The 23433-nt window shown below is 45.3% G+C and overlaps 1 protein-coding gene across 3 annotated transcripts in view; it reads left to right on the top strand.

Moving 5' to 3' along the window:
- The first annotated feature begins 9820 nt into the window (after nucleotides 1–9820).
- znf609a (zinc finger protein 609a) overlaps nucleotides 9821–23433 on the top strand; it is an 86643-nt gene continuing 73030 nt past the window's right edge. For all 3 annotated transcript variants that reach the window (XM_047033185.1, XM_047033186.1, XM_047033184.1), the window contains exon 1: nucleotides 9821–10254. The gene's annotated coding sequence lies outside the window, so the exon portion shown is untranslated. The remainder of the gene's footprint in view (nucleotides 10255–23433) is intronic.

The raw sequence follows: 23433 nt of genomic DNA, 5'->3' as shown, positions 1-23433 counted from the left end.
CCTCTGGGCCATCCCGCCCCCCATATCCAGGACACTGCAGGATGGGGCTGGTGGAGAACGAGGATGTGATTGAAATGTTTTGGTGAAGAAGTGAACGTCAGCCAGAGACAGGTTAGGTTCCTCTAGTTGGAAACAAGATGGAAGCTGAAATGAGATACGCATGGGAAGGACCTCCCAATCACCCCTCCTCTCCCCCCTCCCCACGCCTCTTCCCCCTCCCCACCCCTCCCCCACGCCTCTACCCCCTCCTCCATACCAAGAGGCTTAAGAGCAACAAAACCATAAAGCAAGCCACTCATTCTGCCTCCCAGCAGTCCCCGCCCCTCACACCAACCACTTGTGTGATAAGCACAGAAATAAACAACACAATTCACAACAACATAAAACACACGTTTACACTGGATTTTACAGTTTTCTACTTGTTGACTACTCACCAGTGAGTCCATCCACCTAGGGAACAGTTGAATAAACAATTAATGAGAAACAAAGATCCATTTTAAACAGTTGAAAGAGACCCAGCCAGGGGTGGAGCAGAGCGCTCCTCTCTGGGGAGGATGTGGCTGTGACACAAGAGATGATCCTGTCTGTCATTTACCTGCCAACAACTACTACCCATACATGGTACATGATACCTAAGTCAACATTAGAGTTAGCCAACAGCCTAGTGGGATATGTCACGCAAAGTGTTTGAGTGTTTGAGTGTTTGAGTGTTTGAGTGTTTGAGTGTTTGTAGTTTGTTGTTATTGAAGGCTGTGGGACAGTTCAGCTCACAGTAAACACCCTTCTGTGTTGTGTGTCACCCTGTATGTATATTACTGTTCAACAGAAAAAACATCTTCAAATGTCAACACAAAAGCCAACCACAAGGAGTAAATGTGAGTGTTGGTTTAATGATTTCTGGCTGAGCAAGGAGAAGTGGAGCCAGAGGGGAGGAGGGGAGGGGGGAGGGGAGGAGAGACCGCTTTCCCCGGAGATACGTCCAGGAAGACGAGCATCCAGGAAGACGAACCCCATGGATGTTTTCACAGAAACGCTAGAGGCTTGAATACTATTCTGATCAAACATCAGAGCTGGTAGAGGGAGCTATCATTGTGTGTGTGTGTGTGTGTGTGTGTGTGTGTGTGTGTGTGTGTGTGTGTGTGTGTGTGTGTGTGTGTGTGTGTGTGTGTGTGTGTGTGTGTGTGTGTGTGTGTGAATCAGACACTGGGCTGTGCCACTCCACAGATTTCACTTTTAAAGTAAAATGCTACATTTAAAAAGTCTGTGAAGGGATGTACATTGGGTTAGAAAACCCTCCCTCACACACATCCCTCCCCTGAGGTCTAGAGACCCCCTCTTCTCTTCTCCCCTCCCATCAGCGTCCCTCCTCTCCTTTGCTTGCTTGCCCATCCCCCACACTGTGCCTCATGCTGGAAAATAAGAAGGAGGGAGAAACCAAAAGAGGCCTCTTTTCCTTTTTCAAGACAGTGTCGCTTTCCAGGGCGCATATGGTGATGTCAACCATACCAGCCATTTCACACGAAGTGTCCTATACACAGGGATTGGGGTTGAGTGGGAGAGAAGAGGAAAATAATAATCCCAAAAGAGCCTCCCATGACGTGGGCAGTAAAGTCCTGGAAATGAAGCTCAGGAAGAGAAGCAGAAGCTGGGGCATTCTTCACATTTTCAGTATTTTTTTCTTCAGTTTTTACGTGTGTGTAACTTATATCACTGCAACCACATGGAAACACTGGAGCTGTTTGATGTGTTAATATCTGATTATTCAAAGAATAAGCCTCCCTCTCTCTCTCTCTCTCTCTCTCTCTCTCTCTCTCTCTCTCTCTCTCTCTCTCCTCTTCTCGTCTCCATGGTATTTTCCTCGGAGACCGTGGATAGCCAGTGATGTGCTCCATTCTGAGGCTGTATGAATATGTGGCACATTGTCAGGATTCCTATTTCTCTTTCGCTCCTGTGTCCATGTCAGATTGATATATCTGTCTCTGAATAGTTTTCCCCATTCCACATGCTGCTGTCAGAATTGTGAGTGAAAAATAGGACAAGCTCAGGTCTTTGACTGGAAAACACATTGGGTTGAGCTCAGGACTCTGTCTCTGGAGTGATACCTTAGATCAAAAACACAAGTTGGAGACTGACAGACCAAAACACATGTGTGGAGGACTTAACCTTTCTGAGATTTTACGAGAGTGAAACAAAAACAAAATGGCCTCCTCAGAATTCCCCTTACAACCTAATTTTTAGAGAGAGAGAGACAAAAACGATTGCATGAAAGAAGACATAATGTGCTCTTTGAGATTCACTAGCACCCAGTAGAGGTGGTCTAGGTTGAACACATCATGGTTGAGACAACCTCATGACAACGTGGAAGTTCAGATCTCATGGGACCAGCAACAGAACCCTGAATTAGCTTTATTTAACTAAGACAATATATGAAGGATCATAAAACCAAGTTATCACACAATTCATTCATTTAATGTCTTTAATCTAGTGAAATTATACATTGTAACAACCAACAATGTAGATGTAAATCCACTTAGAGGCCAAATGACAATGTCATTAACTGAATTGAACCGGAAACCTTCTGATTAATGGCCCGATTCCCTAACCGCTCAGCCATCTGACCCCTCGGAACTACCATTCCTCCTTCTCTTTCTCTTTTTCTCTCAGTCTGTCTCTCTCTACCTCTACCTCTCTCTCTCTCCCTTTGTGTGTTGGTACACATGTTCAGACATGTTAGTTTTGCATGGGCCTCTGCTGTGTGAAGATGAGAGATAGAACCATTAGCCACCTGGACTGCTGACATACCTGAACACCCTGCCGACAGCCCTCAGAGAGCTGACTAAACAACTCTGAGGGCCCTATCTTGCACCCAGCGCAATTGACTTAGTCAACGACGCAAGTGTCATTCCTAGTTTGCACTCGACGCAAAGCCGACTTTTCCCTCCACAGACGCACTCGAAATGACTTTGCGCTCCCGTGGGCGGTTCAGCGAAAAGGAGGCGTGTTCTGACGCAAACGTTCCCTGGTGCTATCTTGCAGTTTCCGAAAAACAATTCCGCTACTGACCAGGAAAAACGTGGTCTAAAGTAAATGGCGCGTTATTCAGATGCTATTTAAAGGGCGCAAGCTTGGTCTGTGCCCACTGCTGGCGAGGCCAGGGTCTTCTATCTGCGAAGCTACATTACATTGTTTTGATTTATGGCGTGTTATATTTCTTCAATGATTATAAAAAGATTTTCATAAGAAATGTCTATGTATGTGAACTTGATTTGTAACAACTGTGGCAATTTCCTCCCATGACTGTTTAACCAAAGCTAATTTGGTTAGGTTTCTTCTCCCATGCCCATCAGAATCAGAATTCGGTTTATTCGCCATGTAGCCTACAAAAATACGCAATTTACTGTGGCAGGAAGGTGCAAACAATAAACATATTCGGGTATAAATTAAGTACCAAATTACAATAGTTAAACTAATTCTAAGAACTAAACAATTTAAAATATAACAATTAAAAAAATTAAGTATATATAAATATAAGAATAATTATTTGAATGAGCAGCATGAGTGGGCAACTTAGTGCAATGAGAAAACTGCTCTTTCTTTCCCATACAATGTCACTTCTCTATCTTTTACGGCCCTGACGAAAATGACGGTCTCCTCGGCTGTGAACCGCTGTGCGCCTGGCAAATCCGCCGTTATAATAGCAATCCGCCATGGAACAAGCGCTGCTCTTAAAGGGAATGCGAGATGATGCTCTGATTGGTTTATTGCACGTTACGTCCAAACCACACCCATTAGTAATGTAGCTACTTCAGACCAACCCTTTTTAGATTTGCGCCAGGCGCAAAGTCATTTATCCCGCCGGCAAAATAACAACCAAGCTGAAGTCCCGCCCACAAAGTTACTTGCGCTTTGCGTTTTGATACTTGAGTTTCAAGTCGACAAAATAGGGGGTTGAGTGTGTGTGCACGTGCGAATGTGCATTCTAAGACATACATGAAGAATGTGTTTACTACAGAGGCTCTGAGCGTCCTCTGAGAGAGGCGCTCGTCACGCCGCTCAGCCCTCAGGTGACAATCCTGGCATTGCCATTGGTCATATGGGCAGGATGTGTAAACATGCCACAGGAAGCAGGAGACAGTGCAGCCGCCTGCAGGCACCAGGAACACTTCCACTTAGACCTCCCTCCTGAGCTGGACACACTGGCCCTCATGTACGAGCATTTGCAGACGTAGCGTCATCAGCGCCATGGCCAACCTGCAGACAGCGCACGCTGTGATACTTCAGCTGACATCGTATTTACCAACCCTGCAGTTCATCGGGTAAACAGCGCCTTTCTCCGCCCACTGTACTGTACATTGCGAGCATTTAAATGTGCAATTGAATGGGCCTCCCTCTCTCCTTCTATCATGGATCAGCCACCAAAGTCAAAACAGTGAAAATGAAGATTTAGTGATAACAAAGTTGTTGTGCTTTTTAATGAGGTAATAGTTAATTGAAATAATATACAAGGCTGGAATTCAACACGGACACAAAAACTGTAATATTGCATGGCTGCTTAATTTGTACTGCCTAATGATTTTGTGTTCACTCAACTGAAAAAGTGTGATCCTTGTGGTAAAAATCCTTTCAGCTTGTGTCCTTGGCCTATCTCTTTATCTTGCTCAGATTACTGCTGCCATTTAACCAGGAGGCATATGTGAGGAACCCCGCATCCTGGTTTACGCCTGCTTTTAAGAGGCGCAGAATTTTCACCGCAAAATGAGTTGCGCTTTCACAGGAGGTTTTTGTACATACTGCGGAATACATAATTAGGCGCACTTTACGCATCCCCTCCCATCTCTTTATGGGAAACTCTCACTTTCTCCTTGACCCTCCCGTGAAGGCATATGCATGACACGGAAAAGCTCAATTTGCCATTTTCAGTTCTCACGACAGGCAGTCATTTTACTTCAATGCGGCATGTTTGTACATACCTCGCCATGCTTTAACGTGCACGTTACGATTCAAATACACCTAAAATGGGCGTAAAAGCGTTAGTACATGAGGCCCTGTGTGTCTCCAGCTCCACCACCTCCACTACATGAGGCCCACAGTTTCTCCGGGGCCCAAGCACTCCTCTGTGAGGGGAGATCCCATGGTCAAGTGAATTAATCAATTTTGTGTATTGCCTGTAGTGGTGGTGTACTCACTCCACCACATCCCCTCAGTCCTGTTCTCTCTCCTGCCCCAGGACTGAAACATACCACCTCACCACCCCACCACCCCCCTCCACCTAATTCCCCCTCACCCCAAATCTTCCCGCGCTTTCTCTCCTCAGACACTTGGGCGTGCTGTGTAGAAGTCGGAGCGGGTGATCTAATCGCTTAAGTGGGTTCCCTGCAGGTTCCTGTGGATGTTTATTACAGTGGGATTACTCAAAGTATGATGAATGAGGTGCAAGGTAGAGAGCTGGCCCCTGGCTGCTCTCCTCTCTCTTCACTGCCTGAATGACCTGAATGCAGCCCAGAGGGACTGTGCATCATGGTGTCAGGGTGGTGGTGTGTGCAGGGCAGGTGTAGCTGTGTGCAGGGGGTGTGTAGCAGTGTTGGGTTGTTGCTGAACTGCTTGTGGATTACGTAAAAGTAAAAAAAAAAAAATCCAGTAATAAATTATATTAAAGAGCTTGTGTTTGTAGGTGTTAATATGGTCATGCCAGTATGCAGATGTGTATGGTAGTGTGTTTCCTCCTGCATGGTGTCCTCCTGCATGGTGTCCTCCTGCATGGTGGTGTCCTCCTGCATGGTGGTGTCCTCCTGCATGGTGGTGTCCTCCTGCATGGTGTCCTCCTGCATGGTGGTGTCCTCCTGCATGGTGGTGTCCTCCTGCATGGTGTCCTCCTGCATGGTGTTCTCCTGCATGGTGTTCTCCTGCATGGTGGTTTCCTCCTGCATGGTGGTGTCCTCCTGCATGGTGGTGTCCTCCTGCATGGTGTTCTCCTGCATGGTGGTGTCCTCCTGCATGGTGTCCTCCTGCATGGTGGTGTCCTCCTGCATGGTGGTGTCCTCCTGCATGGTGGTGTCCTCCTGCATGGTGTTCTCCTGCATGGTGGTGTCCTCCTGCATGGTGTCCTCCTGCATGGTGTCCTCCTGCATGGTGTCCTCCTGCATGGTGGTGTCCTCCTGCATGGTGTCCTCCTGCATGGTGGTGTCCTCCTGCATGGTGGTGTCCTCCTGCATGGTGTCCTCCTGCATGGTGTCCTCCTGCATGGTGGTGTCCTCCTGCATGGTGGTGTCCTCCTGCATGGTGTCCTCCTGCATGGTGTCCTCCTGCATGGTGGTGTCCTCCTGCATGGTGTCCTCCTGCATGGTGTCCTCCTGCATGGTGTCCTCCTGCATGGTGGTGTCCTCCTGCATGGTGTCCTCCTGCATGGTGTCCTCCTGCATGGTGGTGTCCTCCTGCATGGTGGTGTCCTCCTGCATGGTGGTGTCCTCCTGCATGGTGTCCTCCTGCATGGTGGTGTCCTCCTGCATGGTGTCCTCCTGCATGGTGGTGTCCTCCTGCATGGTGGTGTCCTCCTGCATGGTGTCCTCCTGCATGGTGTCCTCCTGCATGGTGGTGTCCTACTGCATGGTGTCCTCCTGCATGGTGGTGTCCTCCTGCATGGTGTCCTCCTGCATGGTGTCCTCCTGCATGGTGGTGTCCTCCTGCATGGTGTCCTCCTGCATGGTGTCCTCCTGCATGGTGGTGTCCTCCTGCATGGTGTCCTCCTGCATGGTGGTGTCCTCCTGCATGGTGTCCTCCTGCATGGCGGTGTATATAAGATAGAGGAACAGCTGGCTCAGTGAATCGCTGCTCCTGTATGGAGCCTCAGTGGAGCCCTGCTCCTGTATAGAGCTTGCTGTTTACCATGATATTGCAGCGCAGACGCCACAGAGGCCGGGGAGCAGGACGAACCTGTCTCCTTCATCCCTCCTCATCACTCTAACAGCTCATTAGAACCACTGATTAATTAGCCTAGCGAGCACCAGCCAGACCAGACAGAGGAATCAAATGAAAATGTTAATTCTGCTTCACTCACAATGAGAGCGCAAGGCTTTGATTCACAATAGAATATGAAAGAAGAAGAAAAAAAGATGCACACATTGATTTTCTGTGTTTCACATGGCTCCCGCTTCAGCTACACACACACACACACGCAAACACACACACACACACACGCAAACACACACAGACGCACATGCAAACACAGACACAGACACACACACAGGTGTGTCTGGTGTCTTTTCTTTAAACGTGTGATTTATCTGATCCTGTTCCCCCTCAAGGCACAATGTGACACGTTTGTGCATCGTCACTGGCTTGAATGAAGCTCATACATCTGTCATCCATAATGAGTGCTTTACTACATTAAGCAGGGAAAATGTATGTTTCTACTGACACAGCCTGTTCATTTAGGCTGCAGCCCTTTGTGGCTGACAGATAGCACAGTTTAGGCTGCAGCCCTGTGTGGCTGACAGATAGCACAGTTTAGGCTGCAGCCCTGTGTGGCTGACAGATAGCCCAATTTAGGCTGCAGCCCTGTGTGGCACTTTGAACTGCTTGCCTGGAAGAGCAAATCAACAGTGATCCATGATCCCTCAGTGCTATATGCTGTTTGGCACTGGAAGGGAGATAGACATTTACACACACACAGAGAGAGAGAGAGAGAGAGAGAGAGAGAGAGAGAGAGAGAGAGAGAGAGAGAGAGGGAGAGGGGGATAGGGGGAGGGGGAGAGAGGGAGAGGGAGAGAGAGGGAGAAAAGGAGGGAGGAAGAGATGAACAGCAAGAACGAGAGACTAAAACCAATCCTGCCTGCTTCAAAATGGAAGCCGTGTTCTGAGTGGATGAAAGCAGGAGCCGGCGTGAGAACACGAAGGCTGAGAAGATGGAGTGCTGGCCCTGACTGCCCGCCCTCGCTGTGTGAAAATGATCCCATTAATTCAGTTTCCCCTGGCCTCCCTGCACCTCGGAGAGAAAGAGAAGGAAGAGGGAGGGGGGTAGGGAGGGAGGGAAAGACAGGGAGGGAGGAGAGAGAGAGAGAGAGAGAGAGAGAGAGAGAGAGAGAGAGAGAGAGAGAGAGAGAGAGAGAGAGAGAGAGAGAGAGGCAGAGCACCGCTGAGATGATTCCCTCTGTCACGTCAAAGGCAACATTATCATATCCTTGTTGCCTGGGTAACCAGCTTTGAATGCCTCTGTGCAAAGCTCGCCCCCCTCCCCTTCTTATCCTCCATCCATCTCTCTATCCCCCCTCTCCCCCTCTCCTCCTCTCCCCCTCTCCTCCTCCCATCCCTCCATTCTCTTTTTCCCATCCCTCCCTCCTTCTGAGTAAACACAAGGGGTTATCTCTGTTTGCTGCGCGACAAACAGCATGACATGTTTTGCCTGTCAGAAGTGCTGGTTCTTCTCTTGCCAGTCCTCCTCTACTGCTGGCTGTTAACCACAGAGGAACAGCCCCATCATTATCCTGGAGGCCATCAGAGTCCCACTCATCAGGGGGCCTGCTGGCTCCACAGCACCAACATCTGCCCTCAGTTCAACTGCTCTCTCAAACATAGACACGAACGTTAGAACTTGGTTCCTGGCATCTTTCCAACCAGCTGAAGTTCTTCTGAGAGACCCATCCCACCTGAGAGACAAGCAATTCTCCAAACACACTGAATGTAATTTTGTGGAGGCTGCTGTTCATCTCAGTTTGAAGATCTGCACTCAAATGCTAGAATGCTAATTGAGGCCTAAAGCGGCACTAATTGTTTGTGACCAAAAACACCAGCAGCCAACTTACTCAGAAATGTCTTCATGTTTCTTGGTGGGAGGATTGTTTTTATTGTGAAGTTAAATCAAGCTGGGCTTGAACAGAAACGCTTGAGAGTTTCAGTCTGAGGCTGAAACTGATGAATGAATCACGTACAGCTTCCCCCAATTATAAACTGAGGTGTTATTCAGATATACTGATGTTCAGATATACTGTTATTGAGATATACTGATATTAAGATACTGTTATTCAGATATACCAATATTCAGATATACTGGTGTTCAGATATACTGATATTCAGATATACTGATATTCAGATATACTGATATTCAGGGTTGTTCAAATAGTAAGACAGGATGCCTCTGATGAGAAACATCCAAAAGTGTGAACCTGAAATCTGTGATTTTGTCAAATATCCTTCATCTTAAAGCAGGTATAGTAATACTAATAGTGTCAAATATCCTGCATCTTAAAGCAGGTTTAGTAATACTAATAGTGTCAAATATCCTGCATCTTAAAGCAGGTATAGTAATACTAATAGTGTCAAATATCCTGCATCTTAAAGCAGGTATAGTCATACTAATAGTGTCAAATATCCTGCATCTTAAAGCAGGTATAGTCATACTAATAGTGTCAAATATCCTGCATCTTAAAGCAGGTATAGTAATACTAATAGTGTCAAATATCCTGCATCTTAAAGCAGGTATAGTAATACTAATAATGTCAAATATCCTGCATCTTAAAGCAGGTATTCCTGCATCTTAAAGGAGGTATAGTAATACTAATAGTGTCAAAGTGAAGTGATCTGTGTCTCTTCTGGATTTCCTCATTCAAGCAAGAGAGGATGTAAAGAATCAAGAAATGTTTCATGGCTTTAATCCCAAATAACAGGGACCTGGAAACATAACTATTTCAATTGCAGAGTGAAAAACCGAGTTTAACAGAATGGCCTCCTGCCAACCCGTCCAAAATTCAGTTCCGTGTTTTCTCACTCGGCCGACGTCTTCCAGAGGCCCCCGTCCAGTTGGATTTTGCCCCTGAATTTGCAAGTGGCTCGTTCTGCTTGTTGGTTACATTGTATCGCACCCTCAGCATTGAGAGATACAAACAGCCATTAAGATATATTAGAGATTCAGCGGAATCGAGTCCAGGAATTATACTGTTGTGGAGACATGCGGAATATTGGACTTTTCTTCTTGGACTATTGAAGGATGTGATTTATATCCAACCAGGCTTGAAACTGAATCTCAATTTGCTATCGTAACCGGTATTTTTCAATTTTTGACGGGATCTCAACGTGTGGAGACTGCACTAGTCCACTGAATTGGTTTTCCCTTTCCAGTGCTGTTGGATTTCTTGGGAGCACGTTGATTGATTTGTCTGTCAAATTTACCACATTTTTGGGGTTACTGAAGTATTTTACCTTTCATCTCAGGATCTATGGAGTGTACATAGAATATTCGTTGGACTGGGGTTTTCAAACAGGGTAAGTTTATCATGTTAAGTTTACACGACCAGCTAGCTAGCAAAGCTTGTATTTTGCGACACTTTAGAAACGCGGGATTGCTAGCCTGCTCTTTGCTGTGTGCTCGCTAGCCTGTAGCTAGCCGCTGCTGCGGTGTTAGCAGTAGCATGCTAGATAACTGACTCGCTTTAAGCCCAAATGATGGGAACCTAGCCGGCTAGCTAACGCTAGCTAGCTTAACCTAGCCAGCTAAGTATCGTTTCCCTTTTGGATTGTCCTCGCTAGCTACTCATGTCTTGCCATGGAGAAGCCCCTTTGTCTGAAGATCTAGAATATATATTTATGTGCACTAACAACACATTAGATGTTGTGTCTTTCATTGTTAGCTCTGCAATGCTATTAGCTTTTTATTTACTTTAATTACAGTTAAATAGCAATCGTGTTGCACTGCAAGGTGTTCATTTATGTTGCTAGGTAGAGACATTTTTCAACATAGACTTCGACGAGGACGTAAGACTTGAGTCGAAAGTGTCCGTCAAACAGCGTTTATGAAGTGATCTAGCTTGTCTGCTGACAAGACGTTTGAGAACGGGAAATATTGTTCTTCTCTTTTCAATGACTGTCACACTATCTGATGGATATTACCAGTAGCTTATGCTTCCACTTTACTTCACGTAAACTGGCCTGGCTAGGCAGTAGTGTGGCAGCGTCTCTCCGTCGTTCATGATCAGGACATTTCTTGTTATTGTTGTACATCAAGGGGCATGGTTATAGTTCACGAGAGGCCTAATGATGCTCAAGGTTCAATAGCTAGCTAGTTGCAACTATTCAACTTTTTGACTGTCTGACACATTTGTAGAATGTTTCAATAATTCATGACGCAAGATGCACGTATGCAAGTAATAACAGATTTTCATGGATTATTAGATATTATTTTCCATTCTCAGTGGGCAGTTACCCCTTAACCCCCCTGAAAACAGTGTTCTGCAGTTTGAGCCTGTCTTCAGTATCGAGAAAGGCTGTGTTTGTATAAAACAGCATGGGGCAGAGCCTATTAAGAGCTATCTCAGGCAGTTGATTTTCTGACAGCTATAAAATCCTGCATATTACGGCTAATGTATAAGGATGAGCATGATGCTCATGCCAGGTTGCAAACCGAGGTGCTGTGTTTTGTATTGGCCAAGACAAAATGATGTAGTTCGGGGCCACTGCCTTCAAACTTCCGGCCAGAAGTCTGTACAGTGAATATCGCTGTGTACTCACACAGGTCTTCTAATGAGTGTTTTGATTGTAAGTCTCATATATCTCAGTTTAGACCTGTGATTTTATGAAACCACTCAGTCGCTGTGACACCAGTCTCCTGGTGGCCTCAGGTGATGCAAGCGTGAAGCCCTGTTGAGTCTGTGTGACATGCTGCCTCTTGGCAGAGTTCCAGGAAGCCCCTGGAAACAGGGTGCTTGTCAGAGGAACTAGGAAACTCAAATTGCCCAATCTCACTGCACATCTGCTTGCCCCCATTCAGCAGGAGAGACTGATAGAAGTGTCACTAGTGTTCTGGAGTGACAAGAGTTCAGGAGAGGCCTCCCTTTGTCTTTGTTATCTGAAAGCTGCCTGTCCTATCAGGGTTTAGTGACGGTCACAGGGAGCTCTTCTGCTGTAAAACCCAGTGATAAGCCCTCTGGTGTTCTTAACCAAAATCCTCTGTTCAAAAGAATAAGTCTAATTCCCTCAATAGTTGGCTCTGAATAAGGCAAAGATTGTTCTAGATATCGGCTCCCATGTGGGTTACCTGAGGTAGAAAAGTGTTCAGAAAATAGCACCCCAGGACTCCTGTATCTTTGAGCCATTAGTCACAGCAGATTGAATTTGGGATGAGGATGATAAATGGAACGGCAATAAAAAATGATTTCTGTTGTGTTGGCCTCAATGGCTTGGAAAGGTCCTTGTGGGCAAAGTGTTTTCACTGCCGAACCAAGGAAGGGTTGAGTGGGCTGTGCTCTGCCACTTGTTTTCTTTGACGTCGGAATTGAAATCAGTTTAAATATAATGGAGGTGAATGAGAAGCTTCACAAACACCTTGTCATGTCTTTTAAAGGAGGAAAACCCCTTTCATGACAACAGCATTAATGTTCTCAGCTCTGTGAGTGCAGCAGAACCCATGGTGGTCTTGGGGCCTGTGACTCTTGGTCTGACTCTTGGTCTGTATTTAGCCTGGATTGAAACTTGTTACTTCATTAGTCCGTCATTCAGTCTATTGTTTTTTGATTGTTTAAACAGAGAAACTGGCTAACTAACCCTAACCCTAACTGGCTGAACGACTAGTGTGTGTGTGCTCACATGACTTATGTGTGTGCTCACTCCACTTGTTGATTTTTTTGATGTAGAAGTTTTTAAATCAACCAGGTTATGTAACTTATAGTTTTATTTTTATTTTTTTAAACTTGTCTCATTCTGTGTTCTTCTGTCTGTGACTGTGTTTTTATGTTGCTGCCTGTCTTGGCCAGGTATCCCTTGAAAAATAGATTTTTAATCTCAATGGGACCTTTCCTGGTTAAATAAAGGTTAAATAAAAAATTGATCAGATGTTAGTTTATTTCCTCCAGGAACACAATGACACTTATTGAGGGACTTGTTGCCCACTTGTTGGTTAGTTGTAACTGATTTAACTACTTGTAGGAATATAATATTGTTGCTTGCTTTTCTCCACGTACAGTCTAGCACTTTTGAGGATCATGTTGTTTAATTGTAATTTGTTTAACTACATGCTCTCCTGGTTCTACCCATTGGCACTTATTTGTTTTTCACAATGTCTGCTTCATGTTTTGGCTACCCGCAATGTTTTTCGGGCTATCTCGCCGTTTATGATCATTGACCTATGCACTTTTTGTAAAGCTTTCTCTTGGAAGTCGCTTTGGATAAAAGCATTTGCTAAAAATGAATACATGTAAATGACTACTCTGTGTGTGCTCACATGAAATCTGCAAGAGTCAATTACAAGGTACACAGGAGGAATCAAGGACAAAAGTTAAATGTTCATATAATTATCATAATAATAAACAAGCTTTTTGGGTGTTGACATCATAATGCCTTATGAAGTCAACAGTAAGCTGTTCAGGTCTGTTCATAGACATCTGACATCTGTAATTGTGGACTGAGATGTTGAGAGGTCGAGCCTTGGTCTGCTATGGCTGTAGCTTCTACTCAGAACATACTGGAACTCCTGAACATGTGACAGATGTGAAGAGATCCAGGTTCCTTGCTGGTTGGGCTTCTTGACTGCCCTTAAAACCCAGGCTGCTGTAAAGGTCTACCCTGTGTCCACTGCTGGTAGCTTGAGCTCAGAGCTGGTGTGAGCTACTACAATGGTAACTACCTGTGTCGTAGCTTTAGCAAAATGTGTCTTGTCAACGAGCAGTAATTGGGTCAGATATGATCATGTTGCTAAAGAGTCGGGATGCCTCAGACTTCTGGCATGGCAGGAACAGGAGAAACATGGATTAGAACAAACAGGATCTCTGTATATCATTGATGTTAAAGAGCAGACCGCACCACTGATAGGATTCCTTCCCAGAAGATCAGTTGCGCTGGAATGATCCAGATAGGATGTGCTCCAGGGGACTGCTGTAGGATGTGCTCCAGGGGACTGCTGTAGGATGTGCTCCAGGGGACTGCTGTAGGATGTGCTCCAGGGGACTGCTGTAGGATGTGCTCCAGGGGACTGCTGTAGGATGTGCTCCAGGGGACTGCTGTAGGATGTGCTCCAGGGGACTGCTGTAGGATGTGCTCCAGGGGAATGCTGTAGGATGTGCTCCAGGGGACTGCTGTAGATTTATGAAAGGCTGGAAGCTGCAGTAGCCCACTGCTGTAGTGGAACACCCCTGACCTTAACCACAGTTAAACCACTGAACGCTCCATCCCTGTTCTCTGACCTGCAGCTCAGGGGCAGCTGCAGAACAGGGATCTGACTGCTCGTGTTTCTCAAGGCCTGGTCTTATCGGCTGACTGAATGGGAGCTTTTCTATGTCGTTGCTCAGTTCAGTGAAAAGCATCGACACCTCAGAAGCCTGGCCTCTAATGACTTCTCAGTTGCTACCACCAAGATAGTGGTGACACAAGTGAAAAGAGATTTCAGGATTTCAGAGTTAACAGCTTCTCTCATCTGTGCTGTTTAGTCAACACAACAGCCATGCTTGGATATTAGGGGTGGAACGGTACGTGTATTCGTACCGAACCGTACGGTACGGGCGTCACGGTTCGGCTCGTGAAATTGCACGGAGAATACACGGTATAAAAATTAATAAAATTCGCGTCCAAATTAATGAATGTAATGCGGAACTACTGTAAGATATTCGTGTTCTTTAGGGACAATCTGTAGCCCCGCCTTAGCTCTGAAACTGATTGGCGCCACCACCTGTGTAGCCGAGCTGTGCCTGAGTGAGTCAGAGATAGCTAGCAGCAGCAGCAGCAGCCCTAAAGACGTAGCCTATGCAACGCTAGTGCTAAATATGAATGTTCGTAGTGTAAGTATAGCGAAAAATAGCCTAAACTTTCCTAGACCTTTAGCTGCGGTACTAATGCTGAGGGCTCGCTGATATTGCTGTCTTACTAGAACGTGCATTTAGTCTGGCAGACGCTTTTATCCAGAGCGTAGTATCTATGAGTTGTTGCTAACGTGTGCTGATATTGTACACACCCAATAAATGACAAATTTCCAGGCCTCTCTAGTTTCTACTCTGCCACGACCTTCTGTAGCTTCTCAGCTAGGTGAGTGCTTGTGTGCTGCTCATACAGGGGCCGTGTCTGTAGAACTGACGCTTTCATTTCCCACTCAGTCAATAAAATGAGCAGTCACCGCGAGGTAGCTTTCGGTAGCACGAGAAGTTAGTGAAACGGAGGGTGCGGCTGACAACTCGCGCTCCATCAACGTCCGTGTTTTGTTGTATATGTAAGGGACCAGGGCCGGCGTTGCTGCTACTGTATCCCTGCCTGTGTTTGCGCTGTTGCTCAGCTAGTAGCCTATCGTGGTGTAGAAGGACTGATCGACAAGCGCATCATACATTTAGCTAAGACTTGCTTGTACAGTAGTTAGTCTGGAGCCCTGCTTCTGCATTTTTGTTTTGCTTTCCCCCCCATTGTACCAAACTCGTACCGAACCGTGATGTCTGAACCGCGGTACGAACCGAACCGTGACTTCAGTGTACCGTTACACCCATATTGGATATTAATGATTCCTTGGTAGAACATTGGCAACATGGCATTTACCAGAGTTGAGGTTTAGCCCACTTTATAAATACACTCTGTGAAATTTGGATCCCCAGGAGAACGAACCAGTACTGTCTCATGTTCCAGTTCTGCTGAGGTGAAACTGCAGGCCGTGCTTTCCTCAGCTCCGGTGTGAACAGGCCTGGTGTCAAGTCTGGTTTGGTCGTGGCTCTGCCCAGTCTGGTTTGGTCGTGGCTAGGGATGGGCATTCGATTAAATTGTCCTAATCGATCGTCGGTAGAATTAATAATCGATTTTCGATTAATCATTAAAAATGTTCTATTAAAATTGACTATTTATAGGCTATACTAAAATGCAGTGAAAATAGAAAAAACACAGCGTGTTTCCGCATTGAGATCTGTAGCTATTACACACTACGCAACAGAACACGCATTAGTTTTATCGATGAACAAAAAATGTCTAGGGCTGTCCCCACTTGGTCGACTAGTCAATTTTCTGGTCGATATGCTCTTGGTCGACTTAGATTGTTTTAGTCGAGCTGCCTTATGGCAGTGTGAGATATGATTCCCGCTTGTGTCATCATTGCTGAATTAACAAAATGTTCAACAAAAATTGTAGATTATACTATTTAAGACACATAAACCAACTCTAAAAATATATAATTTAAAAGAAAAGGTGTTACTGTTTTCCCTTTCGTTGATCTGCGCTTTGTTTTGGTTTGGTATTTTGCACACAACACGAGCACAATTGGCTGCAGAACTACAAACTCTGCCATAGCCACTTTGCCATTTTGACTAATAACACAGACAAAGACATCTGTGGTATGGCGGCATTTCATTAAAGTACATTTACAATGTACCGGGTGACTCGAAAAACTTTGAATGCATACTCTGCCAACAACGGTTTATTTTTCATAGTTCTACGTCGAAAATGATGTAGCGTACCACCTGCAAAACTGAAGTTGGTCTAGCCCTACTTCACTCATGCTAATGCGCTGGGTTGAAAAAGGAATATGCCTATTATAAGAATCACATCCAAATCGAATGACTATCTTCTCCGGCCAAGGCAAAATCTTTCTCTGTTGCAACGTTCCCCACTCAGCTTCTACGTAAGTTCGCATGCTGCAAGTTTTCAGGCAGTGATAAGCGCGCTCTGATGATTTGCATGTTAAACAAACAATATTTTCATTTGTCGTACATTGTAAGAGATACTAAATACCATCGGCATTCAGTTACAACAGGACTGGTGATACGAGTCTTATTATTAGTAGGCTATTAGCGGCTGAATCTGCAATGTCCAGCAGCCATTTAGTCAGATTGCAAAAATGTTTGTACGTGTTTTTAATATTTTTCTTCAAGCGTTTCAAAGTTCGATTAGTCGATTTTCAGATGTTTTAGTCGAGTTTTGGTCGACCAAAGAAAATCTTAGTCGGGGACAGCCCTAATAATGTCATCGACAAAATTCTTAATGATCGATAAGCGATCGTCAATTAATTATGCCCATCCCTAGTCGTGGCTCTGCCCAGTCTGGTTTGGTCGTGGATCTGCCCAGTCTGGTTTGGTCGTGGCTCTGCCCAGTCTGGTTTGGTCGTGGCTCTGCCCAGTCATTTGCCAAGTGGTCCTGAGCTCCTGAAGGAACTACATAATGATCTTATTTCTCCTCCTCGAGGGACCGGTGACGACCTGATTTAACCGGCCTCGGCCTCCTCTAGGGTCCTTGAAGGGCTTGCAGGGTCCTGCTGTAGAGATGCATCATGATCCAGCTTCTCTGGAGGGAAACACTAGCTCTGATACCAGGCTGGGGACTGTTGGGCCTGAATATGTGTTAGGTTTCTGTTTTTAGATGGAATCTGATAAGCTGTTCAGGAATGGCAACCTTACTGGAAATGCGATAACACTCACCAGGGACTTGTCAGCCCAGGTCGACCTGTCTGCTTGGTGCAAGCAGCCGACGACTCAGGAACGAAACTAGGATCTCCTCCACCCCCTCACATCTCTGGTTCAAGTCGTTAGAAGTGAGTTGCTTCTGCAGGCTGGCTGTGCTCTCCATCTCTCAGGGAGTTAAATAGGAAGTGTCTATCTGCTCCTGACCGCTCTCTGAACCTGTCTGTCTGACAGGAGCATGACGGCAGGCGATCAGACAGCGTCTGGGAGACTACACCAGATGAGTGGGGAGGATGTGCTGTTTCTTGTTAAGGCAGACCTGTGGCTACACCTGTCAGGTCTGCAGTGTTTCCTGGAATATTTCTGCCCAGTGGTCCCACCAGGGGACTGGTACAAGCCCTGGTACTGCTGCATAGTTCTTCCCACCTCTGGAGGAAAGTTTCTGAAGTGGTGTCAGTTGTGTGAGCTGGGCTGTCTTGGTCTGGAGGAGCTTCCCGTGGGAGGAATGGCCTCTCGGTTCTGATTGACAGAACTCTTAAGGAGGCCACACTAATCCAGGGCGCCTCCAGAGTGTTTGTGTGGAGAAAATGTGACGAAAAACCTTTTCTATCGGTGGAGGGATACGGAACTACTTAAGTGGGATTTTCTGATTTCACAGATCAACTCGGTAGCTAAATTATATAACTCACATTTCACCTACTTATTTCACCCAGAACATAAGAAGCACAAAAAACGATCTGCTTGGCATGAAATGCTTTGGACTGACCCATTTTAAAGGGATTCAGGAAAAAGCCTTTTTCTGGTTTTAGTTCTTTATGTCTAATTGTCTGAATGGACAATGAAACTGATTATATAAAAAAAATGATCCATAATCAATACTCAGGGAAACGATGTGTTCTAGTCTTCACAGGAGAAGAGATCATCAAGGGATCAACTGTTTACAACCTCCCTGTGATGAGAGAATACAGTCATCATCCTGGGCTGAGTACTATTTAACACTCCAAATGAAAGGTGCCAGCCGAAAAAAACTATGAATTTACAGTCCTGTATCCTCTTGATACGTCCTATTCATTACTAGATGTTATGACTGAGAACACGAGTAAGCATTAGAGCTTTTATAGTAAGAAAATATGAAGTTTTTTTCTGCAGAACACCCAGATGAGATTTCTACAGAGCGTACTGACATGCAGAAGGATCAATATGATTGAGTGCTATCTTGGATGTGAAGGGGCTTGTTTACGGTTTAATGCAGAGAGGAGCATGGAAGGCTATCGTTCTGGTAATGTCCCTAGCTAGGATGACTTGGGTCGATGAAACAGATTTATTTTGTGCTCAGCTAAATTGGTGAAGGATTGCTTAGCACTGGCTACAAGAAGTGATTAGTGCCCTGGGTTTCCATGGGGTACAAAATGTAAACGGGATTGTGGAAACCAGGGGCCTCATGTATAAAGGATTGCGCAGCTTTTTTTTTTACTTTCACTTAATTTAAGATTCCTATATGTTTAGTGTTTTGCACCTCCCTGCCACAATAAATTATGTGTTTGTACAACATACATGGCGAATAAACCAAATTCTGATTATTATAGGGCCATAAATGCTGTGGGTTCAGAGAACCGGACCATGGCAGAAATGAAGAAGAAATGGTCCGATGTAAAACTTTGAATGAAGAAACGAGTGGTGGCGCATCGTAACAGCATAGCAGCTATTGGGTTAGCGTGACATGCATTTCCTGAGTGATGTTGTAGTTTGTTTGACACCCTCAAGTTTAACAGAAGTTATTAAGTGGTGGCGGATTAAACAGAAGGCTACATAGCATTTCCCGTTTTGGGTTTTGGCATTTTGATGTGATCATCCACATTAATGATCAAACTTTTATTTTAATGTTTTTTGAATGGTCAACGTCATAAACGTAGTAGTGTAAACATTATTTTGTAATGTTTGGTAAGTTTCTACACTTTTCAGTTATAATTCGCCATGTTACAGAACCAGACAAGACTTGGCGGACGGTCCGCACATTCTCACGTCAAGTAAATCTTAATACATCACAAAGTGTGCGTGAAAACCAGCATACGCAAGCTTTTTGTGCGTACACAACGTTTCTACATGAGGCCCCAGATGTGTGTTAGAGCAGATGTGAGTGTGATGGATACACCACATGAGGCTGCTGTAGCAGAGCAAGCATTGGCATACAACCACAATCTGAAACTCATTCAAATAACTTCTGGTTATTTTAAATTACTACATGATCTTATCATGTTGGTTGGCAGTGTTAGTTAAGGTGGTAGGGTGGGGTTAAGGTGGTAGGGTGGGGTTAAGGTGGAAGGGTGGGGTGCTGCCGTCAGACGTCAGATGGGGGGGGCGGTAGTTTGTGCAATAGCTTAATGAGGGGAGACTGGCGTTTTGGAATGGAAGGGAGAAAACAGGACAGAGTAACATGGTGGATATCGCTATTATTTATTTTTTTCGTTTTTCTTTACAATGTAGTTAAGGCGGCAGGCGTGTGTTGCTTAGGCGGCCGCCTTAACTATAAAGTGCTGCGGGAAACCCTGAGAAAAAGTAGTAAAACATAAAAAGAATTTTCGGCCGAAGTTGTATTTAAGCCTGGTTGATTGCAACATGATAGTAGTGTGTAGTATGCTGTAGTGTCTGACATCTTGTTTTCTTGGCCCTCGAAAGGCTAGGCAACCTAACAGGAACAGGACGTCATCAGACAAGACTCACTATTGGATCCATCGTTAGCTTAATCCGTCTGAAACAGCACATTGTGACCGGTCTGCATCGTACATCTTCTATTAGGCCTGTGTCCTGGACTAAGGTTCAGATTTATATCAGAAATGAGTGCGTTTTACTGAGTGTGTTTTACTGAGTGTTTGCTTGACTGAACAGCAGCCCTACTCCAGGATAATCCTCGGTCGGCAGAAGGGAGGGCTGCCAGACAAACAACACAGTTCAGCCTGTCCCCTCGCCCAACTCCTGCTCCTCCTCCCTCCCCCCCATCTGCTCCTCCTCCGTCCCCCAGGGCTGGGAGCAGGCTGGTTCTGTGGACAGGCCCAGCACAGCCAGGCTTGGGTGGTCAGGGCTAATGTAGCAGGACATGCTAGCAGGCTGGCCTGGCTGTAGACAGCAGAGCTAACACCTTGGAGACAGTTGTTGTTTTGACTGGTGGGAGTTGTCATGACTCATGTCGGACCAAACAAAGCCCTGTAAAAACCAGCTGTCTGGCACTGTCTCACATCTGAGGTCGATGTTGTGGTTTGACATGGGTCGACCACTGAATACTGATTCAGATCAGATTCAATTGTGTTTAACCTACAAGTCTGAGCCAGCCTCTGCCCAGTGCAGGAGACCTAAATAAAACCTCTCAAGGTTCCAGTGGACTGTGTGTTCTATAAATGATGTATGGCCTGGTAGTTCTAGCTTCAGAAGCTGAACAGTGATGTCTCTACTCTCCTGGTTAGAGGACATAGGCTGCTTAGATTCTCCACAATGTATGACTAGAACTCTTATTTCATAACAGGCCATTTAGCCTGTTCATTGATAGAAACCGCTGTTATTCTGATGTTAATGAGACGCAGTTTGTCTTCTGTTGTGTGTGAGGTGTTTTTTCCTCCGAGCGTTGTGACAGAGAGCTGGGAGTTCAGCTCACTGCTAGGATTCGGCATCCTCGTCTTTCACCCGTTTTGCAACGTAAGCATACCAAGCATACCAAGCATACCAAGCATACCAAGCATACCAAGCATACCAAGCATACCAAGCATACCATGCTCCGTTACCTAGACCGTGCCACCAAGGATTTCCCCTAATCACTCTTCTGGGATTCTCTTGTGATTTACACCTGCTTAGGTTGACTCACAGACAGACTTAATGCACCTAGACAGCTGTCAGTTTAGAGCAGTAGGTTGATCAGCTTATCTGGTTGGCCCATGTGTTTTATAAGGCAGTCTTTATCCTCATATAATTAAGCACTGACTTGATGGGTGTAAACTTTTATTCGTGTCAAGGGCTTAAATGAAAGATTAGTGCTGGATATTTTTAGGATTTCTACCTCACCAGAATTGTTCCCGACATCTCAACTTTTTTACTTTTCAAAGTGAGGTTTTGGAAAATTATTTTCTGCTAAATAAATGTGCCAGTGAGAGACTGGCTGGACTGGCTCGTTCATAGAGGCAGCTCCCTGCAGGGGCCAGTTACAAACTCCTTCTGAACTGGGTCACGATGTGTGGAGGCAGGAGAGGCTGGAGCAGTGCACGCTGGGAGGACGTCAGCTTCCTGTTTGTGTTGTTGTGGATCACTCTCGGTCTACCCTTTCAGCAGTGATCGTCTCACTGATGCCTCCCTCATCTTCCAGTCTGCGGAAAGTCAATTTCGCAATTTGACATTTTACATGTTTTGCCACCCATTGAATGTTATTTGCAGCAAATTGGTCAGGCGAGGCAAATCAATCCGTGGGCTGGATTGCTTTTGCGAGGGTTGCGGTAGTGAAATTAGACTGCAGATGACATCCTAACGACCACCATCAGGTCTGACAGGGTTGCAGTCAGGAAGACAGTTTGACATAGGAGCTTCTATGGCCATCATTATCCAAGCTAGGTGTTACATCATGGAATATTCTTAGTTCAGTTTTTAATTCTCTCTGCTGGCACCTTTCATTTGGAGTGTTAAATAGTACTCAGCCCAGGATGATGACTGTATTCTCTCATCACAGGGAAGTTGTAAACAGTTGATCCCTTGATGATCTCTTCTCCTGTGAAGACTACAACACATCGTTTCCCTGAGTATTGATTATGGATCAGTTTTTTGTATAATCAGTTTCATAATCCATTCAGACTATTGGACGTAAAGTACTAAAACCGGAGAAAGGCTTTTTCCTTAATCCCTTTTTCTAAATTTGACAGGATTTCCTTTAGTTTAGCTGATCAAAGTGAATCTCTGGTGAATTAAATGGTACAATAAGCTCAGTCCTCTTAAGCAGGAAAGCAACACTTGCTGGCTTCTAAACATTCATCAGAGACATCAGTAATCACTTGAGTCTAATCAGAACATGCAGAGTGCTGGAATCGCCCCACAACAGCCTGGTCTCTGGACTCTGTTATGACCTCTCTGTGACCTCTCTGTCCGGCTCCTCCACCCACGGTAAGGTCAGCTTCCTTCCTGCTTCACCAGCTGGTGTGAGGAAGAAAGTCCTAGTTAGTGAAGGTGATTTATTGAATTACGGTCATTTGGAAATCAGTAGAGGCCTGTTCCTTTAGGACCGAGGCTGAGTTCATTTAAGGGTTTAATTGATCAATAATGTGTGCCAAGGAAACAGCCCTGTGATTTAGTGCCTGACTGCAGCGTGTTCTGCTGTGTTATGGACCTGTGATTTGAGAGGGACTGACTGCAGCCAGGAATACTGGTGTAGGAGAGGGACTGACTGCAGCCAGGAGTACTGGTGTAGGAGAGGACATTGTCCTTTGGACAAGTACATTTACATTTCACTTTTCCATGCACAAAAGTCACTTGTCTGGGTAAAGATTTTTGTGCCTTTGACCAACGAAGAGGAGCTGTAATATTATACAAATGATAAAAATGTTAATAACACCTCAATTGTTATTTGTTACATTAAACATTTACACAATTTCTGCAGAATGAAACACTTTCTGTTATGTACTGTATTGCAGCTTGTCCCAAGATCTCTACAGACTGTGCAGTTTATTTAATGCTCAACTCTTGAACGGGGGATTATCCCTTGAAAGACTGGAACTCTCTGAAGGTGTGGTGTGAAGTGTGTAATATCTGTTACTGGGCTGGGTCTCTAGTTGTGACAGGGGTTTATTACCTGTGGAGGGCTGGTGAACATTAACCTTAGCCCCAGTATAACTACTGTGTTGTTGGAAGGGCATTGAACTCCTCTTGCAACGTCCACTTGACCATGAAGATTTCATGCAGTTGGTTCATGTTCAGTTGTTTGTTGTGCAACAGTGGGTCCATCTGTTTTACATGTGCTCTCAACATCTTAATCAGATTTCTTGTTGAATCTGTAAATGATTTCAAATTCTCAGCACAGGCTTGGGATGGGACTCTGGGACTATGAGACAAGGGCTCATGTTGTTTA

Source organism: Hypomesus transpacificus, chromosome 14, assembly GCF_021917145.1.
Source record: "Hypomesus transpacificus isolate Combined female chromosome 14, fHypTra1, whole genome shotgun sequence".
In the NCBI taxonomy this organism is placed as follows: domain Eukaryota; kingdom Metazoa; phylum Chordata; class Actinopteri; order Osmeriformes; family Osmeridae; genus Hypomesus; species Hypomesus transpacificus.
The sequence above is the reverse complement of the archived record's forward strand: the minus strand, read 5'-3'. Positions and strand labels throughout refer to the sequence as shown.